Below are 12,979 nucleotides of genomic sequence, written 5' to 3'. Positions count from 1 at the left end.
GCTCCAGTGGCGCAATCGGTCAGCGCGCGGTACTTATAAAGCAGTAACTGTTGAGCAATGCCGAGGTTGTGAGTTCGAGCCTCACCTGGAGTATTGTTTTCCTCTTTTCATCCATTTTTGTCAATTGCCAAAGAAAGTCTCTCATGGTTCACCATCGCATCAAAACATGATCATTGGGGAAACGTGCCTAGTTCTTTTGCTTTCATGTCTTCTGGCTTCTGCACCCATGTTTTTCAGATAGTTTGCAGTTTGCAAACAAGAACATTTCTTAGAAATCAAATTGTAGTAACTGATTTGTTTGGAAAAGAAAAAAAAACTAAGTGCTCAGCTATATCTCGTTCAGCCCCAGTGGCCTAATGGATAAGGCACTGGCCTCCTAAGCCAGGGATTGTGGGTTCGAGTCCCATCTGGGGTGTTTGAGCCTGTTGATTACCAAAGCACACACACATGCTCTATTTTACTTCCAGATTTAAAGTGCTCAACCGTCTTCTTCATTTCTTAATGGTCCCATATGCTTGTTCAAAAGATCTTGGGAATTCTGATAGCACATTAAACATACAATGAAAACTTTAAGTCCCAAGAATCACCATGCATTTCCACTGCTTTGAAAGGGTCAGTCATTTCCGTTATACAGTCAAATCAAAATACACTCATTTACTATTCATTTATGCCGCAACACAAACACATTCACAGTGAACAACAATCCAGATACAGAAAAGTTTTCAACTGAATGATTAGCAAGCATAGCGACTTTTGATTTAATAAAACACGATGATATTCTTCTGTTAATTGGTACACATTTAGAGTTCAAAATTCTTAGTAAACGTATAACACCATGAGAACATTTGGAATTTCAGTTTCAACAAAAAACCTGCTAGCAAAGTAGAGAGTATGACTTCATTTTATAAAAAAATGGAAATGCATGACTTGAAGTATAATACTATAAGAGCCTCCTAACTTCAAACATTCCCATAGTTTACTGGTTTCGGAAACAGACGCAAAAAAGGCAAGCTTCCAGACACCAAGCAGAGCTCCAGTGGCGCAATCGGTCAGCGCGCGGTACTTATAAAGCAGTAACTGTTGAGCAATGCCGAGGTTGTGAGTTCGAGCCTCACCTGGAGCATTGTTTTCCTCTTTTCATCCATTTTTGTCAATTGCCAAAGAAAGTCTCTCATGGTTCACCATCGCATCAAAACATGATCATTGGGGAAACGTGCCTAGTTCTTTTGCTTTCATGTCTTCTGGCTTCTGCACCCATGTTTTTCAGATAGTTTGCAGTTTGCAAACAAGAACATTTCTTAGAAATCAAATTGTAGTAACTGATTTGTTTGGAAAAGAAAAAAAAACTAAGTGCTCAACTATATCTCGTTCAGCCCCAGTGGCCTAATGGATAAGGCACTGGCCTCCTAAGCCAGGGATTGTGGGTTCGAGTCCCATCTGGAGTGTTTGAGGCTGTTGATTACCAAAGCACACACACATGCTCTTTTTTACTTCCAGATTTAAAGTGCTCAACCATCTTCTTCATTTCTTAATGGTCCCATATGCTTGTTCAAAAGATCTTGGGAATTCTGATAGCACATTAAACATACAATGAAAACTTTAAGTCCCAAGAATCGCCATGCATTTCCACTGCTTTGAAAGGGTCAGTCATTTCCGTTCTACAGTCAAATCAAAATACACTCATTTACTATTCATTTATGCCGCAACACAAACACATTCACAGTGAACAACAATCCAGATACAGAAAAGTTTTCAACTGAATGATTAGCAAGCATAGCGACTTTTGATTTAATAAAACACGATGATATTCTTCTGTTAATTGGTACACATTTAGAGTTCAAAATTCTTAGTAAACGTATAACACCATGAGAACATTTGGAATTTCAGTTTCAACAAAAAACCTGCTAGCAAAGTAGAGAGTATGACTTCATTTTATTAAAAAAAATGGAAATGCATGACTTGAAGTATAATACTATAAGAGCCTCCTAACTTCAAACATTCCCATAGTTTACTGGTTTCGGAAACAGACGCAAAAAAGGCAAGCTTCCAGACACCAATCAGAGCTCCAGTGGCGCAATCGGTCAGCGCGCGGTACTTATAAAGCAGTAACTGTTGAGCAATGCCGAGGTTGTGAGTTCGAGCCTCACCTGGAGCATTGTTTTCCTCTTTTCATCCATTTTTGTCAATTGCCAAAGAAAGTCTCTCATGGTTCACCATCGCATCAAAACATGATCATTGGGGAAACGTGCCTAGTTCTTTTGCTTTCATGTCTTCTGGCTTCTGCACCCATGTTTTTCAGATAGTTTGCAGTTTGCAAACAAGAACATTTCTTAGAAATCAAATTGTAGTAACTGATTTGTTTGGAAAAGAAAAAAAAACTAAGTGCTCAGCTATATCTCGTTCAGCCCCAGTGGCCTAATGGATAAGGCACTGGCCTCCTAAGCCAGGGATTGTGGGTTCGAGTCCCATCTGGGGTGTTTGAGGCTGTTGATTACCAAAGCACACACACATGCTCCATTCTACTTCCAGATTTAAAGTGCTCAACCGTCTTCTTCATTTCTTAATGGTCCCTTTTGCTTGTTCAAAAGATCTTGGGAATTCTGATAGCACATTAAACATACAATGACAACTTTAAGTCCCAAGAATCGCCATGCATTTCCACTGCTTTGAAAGGGTCAGTCATTTCCGTTCTACAGTCAAATCAAAATACACTCATTTACTATTCATTTATGCCGCAACACAAACACATTCACAGTGAACAACAATCCAGATACAGAAAAGTTTTCAACTGAATGATTAGCAAGCATAGCGACTTTTGATTTAATAAAACACGATGATATTCTTCTGTTAATTGGTACACATTTAGAGTTCAAAATTCTTAGTAAACGTATAACACCATGAGAAAATTTGGAATTTCAGTTTCAACAAAAAACCTGCTAGCACAGTACAGAGTATGACTTCATTTTATTAAAAAAAATGGAAATGCATGACTTGAAGTATAATACTATAAGAGCCTCCTAACTTCAAACATTCCCATAGTTTACTGGTTTCGGAAACAGACGCAAAAAAGGCAAGCTTCCAGACACCAAGCAGAGCTCCAGTGGCGCAATCGGTCAGCGCGCGGTACTTTTAAAGCAGTAACTGTTGAGCAATGCCGAGGTTGTGAGTTCGAGCCTCACCTGGAGCATTGTTTTCCTCTTTTCATCCATTTTTGTCAATTGCCTAAGAAAGTCTCTCATGGTTCACCATCGCATCAAAACATGATCATTGGGGAAACGTGCCTAGTTCTTTTGCTTTCATGTCTTCTGGCTTCTGCACCCATGTTTTTCAGATAGTTTGCAGTTTGCAAACAAGAACATTTCTTAGAAATCAAATTGTAGTAACTGATTTGTTTGGAAAAGAAAAAAAAACTAAGTGCTCAGCTATATCTCGTTCAGCCCCAGTGGCCTAATGGATAAGGCACTGGCCTCCTAAGCCAGGGATTGTGGGTTCGAGTCCCATCTGGGGTGTTTGAGGCTGTTGATTACCAAAGCACACACACATGCTCTATTCTACTTCCAGATTTAAAGTGCTCAACCGTCTTCTTCATTTCTTAATGGTCCCTTTTGCTTGTTCAAAAGATCTTGGGAATTCTGATAGCACATTAAACATACAATGACAACTTTAAGTCCCAAGAATCGCCATGCATTTCCACTGCTTTGAAAGGGTCAGTCATTTCCGTTCTACAGTCAAATCAAAATACACTCATTTACTATTCATTTATGCCGCAACACAAACACATTCACAGTGAACAACAATCCAGATACAGAAAAGTTTTCAACTGAATGATTAGCAAGCATAGCGACTTTTGATTTAATAAAACACGATGATATTCTTCTGTTAATTGGTACACATTTAGAGTTCAAAATTCTTAGTAAACGTATAACACCATGAGAAAATTTGGAATTTCAGTTTCAACAAAAAACCTGCTAGCAAAGTACAGAGTATGACTTCATTTTATTAAAAAAAATGGAAATGCATGACTTGAAGTATAATACTATAAGAGCCTCCTAACTTCAAACATTCCCATAGTTTACTGGTTTCGGAAACAGACGCAAAAAAGGCAAGCTTCCAGACACCAAGCAGAGCTCCAGTGGCGCAATCGGTCAGCGCGCGGTACTTATAAAGCAGTAACTGTTGAGCAATGCCGAGGTTGTGAGTTCGAGCCTCACCTGGAGCATTGTTTTCCTCTTTTCATCCATTTTTGTCAATTGCCAAAGAAAGTCTCTCATGGTTCACCATCGCATCAAAACATGATCATTGGGGAAACGTGCCTAGTTCTTTTGCTTTCATGTCTTCTGGCTTCTGCACCCATGTTTTTCAGATAGTTTGCAGTTTGCAAACAAGAACATTTCTTAGAAATCAAATTGTAGTAACTGATTTGTTTGGAAAAGAAAAAAAAACTAAGTGCTCAGCTATATCTCGTTCAGCCCCAGTGGCCTAATGGATAAGGCACTGGCCTCCTAAGCCAGGGATTGTGGGTTCGAGTCCCATCTGGGGTGTTTGAGGCTGTTGATTACCAAAGCACACACACATGTTCTATTCTACTTCCAGATTTAAAGTGCTCAACCGTCTTCTTCATTTCTTAATGGTCCCATTTGCTTGTTCAAAAGATCTTGGGAATTCTGATAGCACATTAAACATACAATGAAAACTTTAAGTCCCAAGAATCGCCATGCATTTCCACTGCTTTGAAAGGGTCAGTCATTTCCGTTATACAGTCAAATCAAAATACACTCATTTACTATTCATTTATGCCGCAACACAAACACATTCACAGTGAACAACAATCCAGATACAGAAAAGTTTTCAACTGAATGATTAGCAAGCATAGCGACTTTTGATTTAATAAAACACGATGATATTCTTCTGTTAATTGGTACACATTTAGAGTTCAAAATTCTTAGTAAACGTATAACACCATGAGAACATTTGGAATTTCAGTTTCAACAAAAAACCTGCTAGCAAAGTAGAGAGTATGACTTCATTTTATAAAAAAAATGGAAATGCATGACTTGAAGTATAATACTATAAGAGCCTCCTAACTTCAAACATTCCCATAGTTTACTGGTTTCGGAAACAGACGCAAAAAAGGCAAGCTTCCAGACACCAAGCAGAGCTCCAGTGGCGCAATCGGTCAGCGAGCGGTACTTATAAAGCAGTAACTGTTGAGCAATGCCGAGGTTGTGAGTTCGAGCCTCACCTGGAGCATTGTTTTCCTCTTTTCATCCATTTTTGTCAATTGCCAAAGAAAGTCTCTCATGGTTCACCATCGCATCAAAACATGATCATTGGGGAAACGTGCCTAGTTCTTTTGCTTTCATGTCTTCTGGCTTCTGCACCCATGTTTTTCAGATAGTTTGCAGTTTGCAAACAAGAACATTTCTTAGAAATCAAATTGTAGTAACTGATTTGTTTGGAAAAGAAAAAAAAACTAAGTGCTCAGCTATATCTCGTTCAGCCCCAGTGGCCTAATGGATAAGGCACTGGCCTCCTAAGCCAGGGATTGTGGGTTCGAGTCCCATCTGGGGTGTTTGAGGCTGTTGATTACCAAAGCACACACACATGCTTTATTCTACTTCCAGATTTAAAGTGCTCAACCGTCTTCTTCATTTCTTAATGGTCCCATTTGCTTGTTCAAAAGATCTTGGGAATTCTGATAGCACATTAAACATACAATGACAACTTTAAGTCCCAAGAATCGCCATGCATTTCCACTGCTTTGAAAGGGTCAGTCATTTCCGTTCTACAGTCAAATCAAAATACACTCATTTACTATTCATTTATGCTGCAACACAAACACATTCACAGTGAACAACAATCCAGATACAGAAAAGTTTTCAACTGAATGATTAGCAAGCATAGCGACTTTTGATTTAATAAAACACGATGATATTCTTCTGTTAATTGGTACACATTTAGAGTTCAAAATTCTTAGTAAACGTATAACACCATGAGAACATTTGGAATTTCTGTTTCAACAAAAAACCTGCTAGCAAAGTAGAGAGTATGACTTCATTTTATTAAAAAAAATGGAAATGCATGACTTGAAGTATAATACTATAAGAGCCTCCTAACTTCAAACATTCCCATAGTTTACTGGTTTCGGAAACAGACGCAAAAAAGGCAAGCTTCCAGACACCAAGCAGAGCTCCAGTGGCGCAATCGGTCAGCGCGCGGTACTTATAAAGCAGTAACTGTTGAGCAATGCCGAGGTTGTGAGTTCGAGCCTCACCTGGAGCATTGTTTTCCTCTTTTCATCCATTTTTGTCAATTGCCAAAGAAAGTCTCTCATGGTTCACCATCGCATCAAAACATGATCATTGGGGAAACGTGCCTAGTTCTTTTGCTTTCATGTCTTCTGGCTTCTGCACCCATGTTTTTCAGATAGTTTGCAGTTTGCAAACAAGAACATTTCTTAGAAATCAAATTGTAGTAACTGATTTGTTTGGAAAAGAAAAAAAAACTAAGTGCTCAGCTATATCTCGTTCAGCCCCAGTGGCCTAATGGATAAGGCACTGGCCTCCTAAGCCAGGGATTGTGGGTTCGAGTCCCATCTGGGGTGTTTGAGGCTGTTGATTACCAAAGCACACACACATGCTCTATTCTACTTCCAGATTTAAAGTGCTCAACCGTCTTCTTCATTTCTTAATGGTCCCATATGCTTGTTCAAAAGATCTTGGGAATTCTGATAGCACATTAAACATACAATGACAACTTTAAGTCCCAAGAATCGCCATGCATTTCCACTGCTTTGAAAGGGTCAGTCATTTCCGTTCTACAGTCAAATCAAAATACACTCATTTACTATTCATTTATGCCGCAACACAAACACATTCACAGTGAACAACAATCCAGATACAGAAAAGTTTTCAACTGAATGATTAGCAAGCATAGCGACTTTTGATTTAATAAAACACGATGATATTCTTCTGTTAATTGGTACACATTTAGAGTTCAAAATTCTTAGTAAACGTATAACACCATGAGAACATTTGGAATTTCAGTTTCAACAAAAAACCTGCTAGCAAAGTAGAGAGTATGACTTCATTTTATAAAAAAAATGGAAATGCATGACTTGAAGTATAATACTATAAGAGCCTCCTAACTTCAAACATTCCCATAGTTTACTGGTTTCGGAAACAGACGCAAAAAAGGCAAGCTTCCAGACACCAAGCAGAGCTCCAGTGGCGCAATCGGTCAGCGAGCGGTACTTATAAAGCAGTAACTGTTGAGCAATGCCGAGGTTGTGAGTTCGAGCCTCACCTGGAGCATTGTTTTCCTCTTTTCATCCATTTTTGTCAATTGCCAAAGAAAGTCTCTCATGGTTCACCATCGCATCAAAACATGATCATTGGGGAAACGTGCCTAGTTCTTTTGCTTTCATGTCTTCTGGCTTCTGCACCCATGTTTTTCAGATAGTTTGCAGTTTGCAAACAAGAACATTTCTTAGAAATCAAATTGTAGTAACTGATTTGTTTGGAAAAGAAAAAAAAACTAAGTGCTCAGCTATATCTCGTTCAGCCCCAGTGGCCTAATGGATAAGGCACTGGCCTCCTAAGCCAGGGATTGTGGGTTCGAGTCCCATCTGGGGTGTTTGAGGCTGTTGATTACCAAAGCACACACACATGCTCTATTCTACTTCCAGATTTAAAGTGCTCAACTGTCTTCTTCATTTCTTAATGGTCCCATTTGCTTGTTCAAAAGATCTTGGGAATTCTGATAGCACATTAAACATACAATGACAACTTTAAGTCCCAAGAATCGCCATGCATTTCCACTGCTTTGAAAGGGTCAGTCATTTCCGTTCTACAGTCAAATCAAAATACACTCATTTACTATTCATTTATGCCGCAACACAAACACATTCACAGTGAACAACAATCCAGATACAGAAAAGTTTTCAACTGAATGATTAGCAAGCATAGCGACTTTTGATTTAATAAAACACGATGATATTCTTCTGTTAATTGGTACACATTTAGAGTTCAAAATTCTTAGTAAACGTATAACACCATGAGAACATTTGGAATTTCAGTTTCAACAAAAAACCTGCTAGCAAAGTAGAGAGTATGACTTCATTTTATTAAAAAAAATGGAAATGCATGACTTGAAGTATAATACTATAAGAGCCTCCTAACTTCAAACATTCCCATAGTTTACTGGTTTCGGAAACAGACGCAAAAAAGGCAAGCTTCCAGACACCAAGCAGAGCTCCAGTGGCGCAATCGGTCAGCGCGCGGTACTTATAAAGCAGTAACTGTTGAGCAATGCCGAGGTTGTGAGTTCGAGCCTCACCTGGAGCATTGTTTTCCTCTTTTCATCCATTTTTGTCAATTGCCAAAGAATGTCTCTCATGGTTCACCATCGCATCAAAACATGATCATTGGGGAAACGTGCCTAGTTCTTTTGCTTTCATGTCTTCTGGCTTCTGCACCCATGTTTTTCAGATAGTTTGCAGTTTGCAAACAAGAACATTTCTTAGAAATCAAATTGTAGTAACTGATTTGTTTGGAAAAGAAAAAAAAACTAAGTGCTCAGCTATATCTCGTTCAGCCCCAGTGGCCTAATGGATAAGGCACTGGCCTCCTAAGCCAGGGATTGTGGGTTCGAGTCCCATCTGGGGTGTTTGAGGCTGTTGATTACCAAAGCACACACACATGCTCTATTCTACTTCCAGATTTAAAGTGCTCAACCGTCTTCTTCATTTCTTAATGGTCCCATTTGCTTGTTCAAAAGATCTTGGGAATTCTGATAGCACATTAAACATACAATGACAACTTTAAGTCCCAAGAATCGCCATGCATTTCCACTGCTTTGAAAGGGTCAGTCATTTCCGTTCTACAGTCAAATCAAAATACACTCATTTACTATTCATTTATGCCGCAACACAAACACATTCACAGTGAACAACAATCCAGATACAGAAAAGTTTTCAACTGAATGATTAGCAAGCATAGCGACTTTTGATTTAATAAAACACGATGATATTCTTCTGTTAATTGGTACACATGTAGAGTTCAAAATTCTTAGTAAACGTATAACACCATGAGAACATTTGGAATTTCAGTTTCAACAAAAAACCTGCTAGCAAAGTAGAGAGTATGACTTCATTTTCTTAAAAAAAATGGAAATGCATGACTTGAAGTATAATACTATAAGAGCCTCCTAACTTCAAACATTCCCATAGTTTACTGGTTTCGGAAACAGACGCAAAAAAGGCAAGCTTCCAGACACCAAGCAGAGCTCCAGTGGCGCAATCGGTCAGCGCGCGGTACTTATAAAGCAGTAACTGTTGAGCAATGCCGAGGTTGTGAGTTCGAGCCTCACCTGGAGCATTGTTTTCCTCTTTTCATCCATTTTTGTCAATTGCCAAAGAAAGTCTCTCATGGTTCACCATCGCATCAAAACATGATCATTGGGGAAACGTGCCTAGTTCTTTTGCTTTCATGTCTTCTGGCTTCTGCACCCATGTTTTTCAGATAGTTTGCAGTTTGCAAACAAGAACATTTCTTAGAAATCAAATTGTAGTAACTGATTTGTTTGGAAAAGAAAAAAAAACTAAGTGCTCAGCTATATCGCGTTCAGCCCCAGTGGCCTAATGGATAAGGCACTGGCCTCCTAAGCCAGGGATTGTGGGTTTTAGTCCGATCTGGGGTGTTTGAGGCTGTTGATTACCAAAGCACACACACATTCTCTATTTTACTTCCAGATTTAAAGTGCTCAACCGTCTTCTTCATTTCTTAATGGTCCCATATGCTTGTTCAAAAGATCTTGGGAATTCTGATAGCACATTAAACATACAATGAAAACTTTAAGTCCCAAGAATCGCCATGCATTTCCACTGCTTTGAAAGGGTCAGTCATTTCCGTTATATAGTCAAATCAAAATACACTCATTTACTATTCATTTATGCCGCAACACAAACACATTCACAGTGAACAACAATCCAGATACAGAAAAGTTTTCAACTGAATGATTAGCAAGCATAGCGACTTTTGATTTAATAAAACACGATGATATTCTTCTGTTAATTGGTACACATTTAGAGTTCAAAATTCTTAGTAAACGTATAACACCATGAGAACATTTGGAATTTCAGTTTCAACAAAAAACCTGCTAGCAAAGTAGAGAGTATGACTTCATTTTATAAAAAAAATGGAAATGCATGACTTGAAGTATAATACTATAAGAGCCTCCTAACTTCAAACATTCCCATAGTTTACTGGTTTCGGAAACAGACGCAAAAAAGGCAAGCTTCCAGACACCAAGCAGAGCTCCAGTGGCGCAATCGGTCAGCGAGCGGTACTTATAAAGCAGTAACTGTTGAGCAATGCCGAGGTTGTGAGTTCGAGCCTCACCTGGAGCATTGTTTTCCTCTTTTCATCCATTTTTGTCAATTGCCAAAGAAAGTCTCTCATGGTTCACCATCGCATCAAAACATGATCATTGGGGAAACGTGCCTAGTTCTTTTGCTTTCATGTCTTCTGGCTTCTGCACCCATGTTTTTCAGATAGTTTGCAGTTTGCAAACAAGAACATTTCTTAGAAATCAAATTGTAGTAACTGATTTGTTTGGAAAAGAAAAAAAAACTAAGTGCTCAGCTATATCTCGTTCAGCCCCAGTGGCCTAATGGATAAGGCACTGGCCTCCTAAGCCAGGGATTGTGGGTTCGAGTCCCATCTGGGGTGTTTGAGGCTGTTGATTACCAAAGCACACACACATGCTCTATTCTACTTCCAGATTTAAAGTGCTCAACCGTCTTCTTCATTTCTTAATGGTCCCATATGCTTGTTCAAAAGATCTTGGGAATTCTGATAGCACATTAAACATACAATGACAACTTTAAGTCCCAAGAATCGCCATGCATTTCCACTGCTTTGAAAGGGTCAGTCATTTCCGTTCTACAGTCAAATCAAAATACACTCATTTACTATTCATTTATGCCGCAACACAAACACATTCACAGTGAACAACAATCCAGATACAGAAAAGTTTTCAACTGAATGATTAGCAAGCATAGCGACTTTTGATTTAATAAAACACGATGATATTCTTCTGTTAATTGGTACACATTTAGAGTTCAAAATTCTTAGTAAACGTATAACACCATGAGAACATTTGGAATTTCAGTTTCAACAAAAAACCTGCTAGCAAAGTAGAGAGTATGACTTCATTTTATAAAAAAAATGGAAATGCATGACTTGAAGTATAATACTATAAGAGCCTCCTAACTTCAAACATTCCCATAGTTTACTGGTTTCGGAAACAGACGCAAAAAAGGCAAGCTTCCAGACACCAAGCAGAGCTCCAGTGGCGCAATCGGTCAGCGAGCGGTACTTATAAAGCAGTAACTGTTGAGCAATGCCGAGGTTGTGAGTTCGAGCCTCACCTGGAGCATTGTTTTCCTCTTTTCATCCATTTTTGTCAATTGCCAAAGAAAGTCTCTCATGGTTCACCATCGCATCAAAACATGATCATTGGGGAAACGTGCCTAGTTCTTTTGCTTTCATGTCTTCTGGCTTCTGCACCCATGTTTTTCAGATAGTTTGCAGTTTGCAAACAAGAACATTTCTTAGAAATCAAATTGTAGTAACTGATTTGTTTGGAAAAGAAAAAAAAACTAAGTGCTCAGCTATATCTCGTTCAGCCCCAGTGGCCTAATGGATAAGGCACTGGCCTCCTAAGCCAGGGATTGTGGGTTCGAGTCCCATCTGGGGTGTTTGAGGCTGTTGATTACCAAAGCACACACACATGCTCTATTCTACTTCCAGATTTAAAGTGCTCAACCGTCTTCTTCATTTCTTAATGGTCCCATATGCTTGTTCAAAAGATCTTGGGAATTCTGATAGCACATTAAACATACAATGACAACTTTAAGTCCCAAGAATCGCCATGCATTTCCACTGCTTTGAAAGGGTCAGTCATTTCCGTTCTACAGTCAAATCAAAATACACTCATTTACTATTCATTTATGCCGCAACACAAACACATTCACAGTGAACAACAATCCAGATACAGAAAAGTTTTCAACTGAATGATTAGCAAGCATAGCGACTTTTGATTTAATAAAACACGATGATATTCTTCTGTTAATTGGTACACATTTAGAGTTCAAAATTCTTAGTAAACGTATAACACCATGAGAACATTTGGAATTTCAGTTTCAACAAAAAACCTGCTAGCAAAGTAGAGAGTATGACTTCATTTTATAAAAAAAATGGAAATGCATGACTTGAAGTATAATACTATAAGAGCCTCCTAACTTCAAACATTCCCATAGTTTACTGGTTTCGGAAACAGACGCAAAAAAGGCAAGCTTCCAGACACCAAGCAGAGCTCCAGTGGCGCAATCGGTCAGCGAGCGGTACTTATAAAGCAGTAACTGTTGAGCAATGCCGAGGTTGTGAGTTCGAGCCTCACCTGGAGCATTGTTTTCCTCTTTTCATCCATTTTTGTCAATTGCCAAAGAAAGTCTCTCATGGTTCACCATCGCATCAAAACATGATCATTGGGGAAACGTGCCTAGTTCTTTTGCTTTCATGTCTTCTGGCTTCTGCACCCATGTTTTTCAGATAGTTTGCAGTTTGCAAACAAGAACATTTCTTAGAAATCAAATTGTAGTAACTGATTTGTTTGGAAAAGAAAAAAAAACTAAGTGCTCAGCTATATCTCGTTCAGCCCCAGTGGCCTAATGGATAAGGCACTGGCCTCCTAAGCCAGGGATTGTGGGTTTTAGTCCGATCTGGGGTGTTTGAGGCTGTTGATTACCAAAGCACACACACATTCTCTATTTTACTTCCAGATTTAAAGTGCTCAACCGTCTTCTTCATTTCTTAATGGTGCCATATGCTTGTTCAAAAGATCTTGGGAATTCTGATAGCACATTAAACATACAATGAAAACTTTAAGTCCCAAGAATCGCCATGCATTTCCACTG

General features: G+C 38.9%; 18 non-coding genes across 18 annotated transcripts; all 18 read left to right on the top strand.

Annotated features, from left to right (window-relative positions):
• On the top strand, nucleotides 1-93 carry TRNAI-UAU (transfer RNA isoleucine (anticodon UAU)). Its single transcript is given in 2 exon segments — nucleotides 1-38; nucleotides 58-93. It is a non-coding gene; the product is annotated as a tRNA-Ile (tRNA).
• A 249-nt stretch (nucleotides 94-342) lies between these two features.
• Nucleotides 343-415, top strand: TRNAR-CCU (transfer RNA arginine (anticodon CCU)). Its single transcript has one exon. It is a non-coding gene; the product is annotated as a tRNA-Arg (tRNA).
• A 615-nt stretch (nucleotides 416-1,030) lies between these two features.
• On the top strand, nucleotides 1,031-1,123 carry TRNAI-UAU (transfer RNA isoleucine (anticodon UAU)). Its single transcript is given in 2 exon segments — nucleotides 1,031-1,068; nucleotides 1,088-1,123. It is a non-coding gene; the product is annotated as a tRNA-Ile (tRNA).
• A 249-nt stretch (nucleotides 1,124-1,372) lies between these two features.
• Nucleotides 1,373-1,445, top strand: TRNAR-CCU (transfer RNA arginine (anticodon CCU)). The gene has a single exon. It is a non-coding gene; the product is annotated as a tRNA-Arg (tRNA).
• A 617-nt stretch (nucleotides 1,446-2,062) lies between these two features.
• TRNAI-UAU (transfer RNA isoleucine (anticodon UAU)) lies at nucleotides 2,063-2,155 on the top strand. Its single transcript is given in 2 exon segments — nucleotides 2,063-2,100; nucleotides 2,120-2,155. It is a non-coding gene; the product is annotated as a tRNA-Ile (tRNA).
• A 249-nt stretch (nucleotides 2,156-2,404) lies between these two features.
• Nucleotides 2,405-2,477, top strand: TRNAR-CCU (transfer RNA arginine (anticodon CCU)). The gene has a single exon. It is a non-coding gene; the product is annotated as a tRNA-Arg (tRNA).
• Nucleotides 2,478-3,436: 959 nt separating this feature from the next.
• On the top strand, nucleotides 3,437-3,509 carry TRNAR-CCU (transfer RNA arginine (anticodon CCU)). The gene has a single exon. It is a non-coding gene; the product is annotated as a tRNA-Arg (tRNA).
• A 617-nt stretch (nucleotides 3,510-4,126) lies between these two features.
• On the top strand, nucleotides 4,127-4,219 carry TRNAI-UAU (transfer RNA isoleucine (anticodon UAU)). The gene is given in 2 exon segments: nucleotides 4,127-4,164; nucleotides 4,184-4,219. It is a non-coding gene; the product is annotated as a tRNA-Ile (tRNA).
• A 249-nt stretch (nucleotides 4,220-4,468) lies between these two features.
• On the top strand, nucleotides 4,469-4,541 carry TRNAR-CCU (transfer RNA arginine (anticodon CCU)). The gene has a single exon. It is a non-coding gene; the product is annotated as a tRNA-Arg (tRNA).
• A 958-nt stretch (nucleotides 4,542-5,499) lies between these two features.
• On the top strand, nucleotides 5,500-5,572 carry TRNAR-CCU (transfer RNA arginine (anticodon CCU)). Its single transcript has one exon. It is a non-coding gene; the product is annotated as a tRNA-Arg (tRNA).
• A 617-nt stretch (nucleotides 5,573-6,189) lies between these two features.
• TRNAI-UAU (transfer RNA isoleucine (anticodon UAU)) lies at nucleotides 6,190-6,282 on the top strand. The gene is given in 2 exon segments: nucleotides 6,190-6,227; nucleotides 6,247-6,282. It is a non-coding gene; the product is annotated as a tRNA-Ile (tRNA).
• A 249-nt stretch (nucleotides 6,283-6,531) lies between these two features.
• On the top strand, nucleotides 6,532-6,604 carry TRNAR-CCU (transfer RNA arginine (anticodon CCU)). Its single transcript has one exon. It is a non-coding gene; the product is annotated as a tRNA-Arg (tRNA).
• Nucleotides 6,605-7,562: 958 nt separating this feature from the next.
• On the top strand, nucleotides 7,563-7,635 carry TRNAR-CCU (transfer RNA arginine (anticodon CCU)). Its single transcript has one exon. It is a non-coding gene; the product is annotated as a tRNA-Arg (tRNA).
• A 617-nt stretch (nucleotides 7,636-8,252) lies between these two features.
• On the top strand, nucleotides 8,253-8,345 carry TRNAI-UAU (transfer RNA isoleucine (anticodon UAU)). Its single transcript is given in 2 exon segments — nucleotides 8,253-8,290; nucleotides 8,310-8,345. It is a non-coding gene; the product is annotated as a tRNA-Ile (tRNA).
• A 249-nt stretch (nucleotides 8,346-8,594) lies between these two features.
• Nucleotides 8,595-8,667, top strand: TRNAR-CCU (transfer RNA arginine (anticodon CCU)). Its single transcript has one exon. It is a non-coding gene; the product is annotated as a tRNA-Arg (tRNA).
• Nucleotides 8,668-9,284: 617 nt separating this feature from the next.
• Nucleotides 9,285-9,377, top strand: TRNAI-UAU (transfer RNA isoleucine (anticodon UAU)). The gene is given in 2 exon segments: nucleotides 9,285-9,322; nucleotides 9,342-9,377. It is a non-coding gene; the product is annotated as a tRNA-Ile (tRNA).
• A 1,280-nt stretch (nucleotides 9,378-10,657) lies between these two features.
• TRNAR-CCU (transfer RNA arginine (anticodon CCU)) lies at nucleotides 10,658-10,730 on the top strand. The gene has a single exon. It is a non-coding gene; the product is annotated as a tRNA-Arg (tRNA).
• A 958-nt stretch (nucleotides 10,731-11,688) lies between these two features.
• On the top strand, nucleotides 11,689-11,761 carry TRNAR-CCU (transfer RNA arginine (anticodon CCU)). The gene has a single exon. It is a non-coding gene; the product is annotated as a tRNA-Arg (tRNA).
• The last annotated feature ends 1,218 nt before the right edge of the window (nucleotides 11,762-12,979 follow it).

Source organism: Engystomops pustulosus, chromosome 4, assembly GCF_040894005.1.
Source record: "Engystomops pustulosus chromosome 4, aEngPut4.maternal, whole genome shotgun sequence".
Taxonomy (NCBI): domain Eukaryota; kingdom Metazoa; phylum Chordata; class Amphibia; order Anura; family Leptodactylidae; genus Engystomops; species Engystomops pustulosus.
The sequence above is the reverse complement of the archived record's forward strand: the minus strand, read 5'-3'. Positions and strand labels throughout refer to the sequence as shown.